The 1,690-nt window shown below is 53.4% G+C and overlaps 1 pseudogene; it reads right to left on the minus strand.

Annotated features, from left to right (window-relative positions):
• The window catches only part of LOC102753351, a 6,006-nt pseudogene that overhangs the window by 3,670 nt on the left and 646 nt on the right, over positions 1–1,690 (minus strand).

Consider the following 1,690-nt stretch of genomic DNA (forward strand, 5'->3'; position numbering starts at 1 on the left):
TTATGCACTCTAGGACGCTTAATCTGAATTCTTTTTCTGTCATGTTGCATGCCTCTGTATCACTTAGCTGCTTTTCTGGTGAGTCCTCCTTTTCTTTACTTTGGGGGTTTCTTTGTCTACCCACGTTTGATCATACCGCCATATCTAGATGTTGAGTCGTTCAGGGGCTGCTCCTTGGGTGGCAGTGGCTCCTTGGGCTGCGGTTGCTCCTCGGGCAGTTGTGGTAACAGCTGCTTCTCAGTTGGCAGCAGCTCCTCTGGTGGGTGCTGTTCACAGCTGTGGTGGCTCCTCTGGCTGGTGGGGGGAGGCTTTTCACACAGCTGCTGTTCCTCAGGCAGAGGGTATGCTGATCACGAGGCTGCTGTTTCTTTGATGGGGGCGGGCTACACACACAGCTGCTACTCCTTGAACTAGGGTGGACAGTTCACATGGCTGCTGATCCTTGATGGGGGCTGGCTGCACACTGCTGTTGTTCCTCTAATGTGGGGGCTGCTTGTGGGGCTACTGCTCCTTTGACTTGGACACATTGATTGCAAGTCTGCTGCTCCTCGGACAGGGGTGTGTTGCTTGCGCAGCTGCTGCTCTTCAGATGGGAGTGAGCTGCACGAGTGGCTGCTCCTCCTCAGACGGGGACAGGCCACTCACCCGGCTGCTGCTCGTCGGACAGGTGCAAGCTGTGTGTGGCTCTCCTCCTCAGAACGGTGTGTGCTGCGCAGGGCTGCCTCCTCAAATGTGGGCAGTCTGCTCGTGTGGCTGCTGCTCCTTGGACTGGTGCAGGATGCGGGCTATGCACAGCTGCTGCTCCTTGGACAGGGGCAGGCCACATGAGGCTGTTGCTCTTAAGCCTGGGGCAGGCTGCTCACGGGGCTGATGCTCCTTGGACAGGAGCAAGCTGCTCACGTGTCTGCTGCTCATGTGGTTTCAGTGCCCTGGAGTAAAGTGTTGGGCTGGTCAGAGGGGAGCATGCTTCAGAACTCACAGGAACCTGCGCCCAGGGTGGCTAGAGACAAGGTGACCGTGGGACCACAGCCGAGGTATCGGGTCCCTGGCAAAGGTGGCTGTAGCGTCCCAGGTATTACCTGAGGGCACTCTGGGTGGAGGTGAGGCTGGGCTCTCAGTTACATCAGCTCTCCCCTTTGAAAAGGTGAGGCCTCTGAGGAAGAGCTGGCCTCCTGGTACTGTTTGCAATGTTAACAGAGGCTGCCTAGTTAGGCTAGCCTGGTTAGCCTGCTCCCGCAGGTCCTGCGGGGTCTAACTGTGCTTCACTCACACACACACACACACACACACCCCACACAACCACACACTCCTCTTTTGCTCCCTCACTGCCACCTTCTTCCGCCACCTTCTTCCTGCCTCTGTAGGTGTGTCTAGGGTGTAATTGACCCGTTCGTTAATGAAATTTCCTCTCCAGGTGTCTGATTATGTGGCTTGCTCTCTAGCACTTTAGCCAGGCAGGATAAAATTCACCTTAACAAGACATGACCCAAAAGGAACAAAGTATGAATGTAGTCATGACACCGATAACCCCAATATAAGTGACCACCTGAGAAAAGAGAATTAGGAGAGAGAAAAGAGAGCACAAATGATATCTAAGAGAGAGAAAGAAAAAAAAAGGAGAGAAAAGAAAAAGGAGAATATATATATATATATATATATATAGAGAGAGAGAGAGAGAGAGAGAGAGAGA

This window comes from Myotis davidii, unplaced genomic scaffold (genome assembly GCF_000327345.1).
Source record: "Myotis davidii unplaced genomic scaffold, ASM32734v1 scaffold185, whole genome shotgun sequence".
NCBI lineage: Eukaryota > Metazoa > Chordata > Mammalia > Chiroptera > Vespertilionidae > Myotis > Myotis davidii.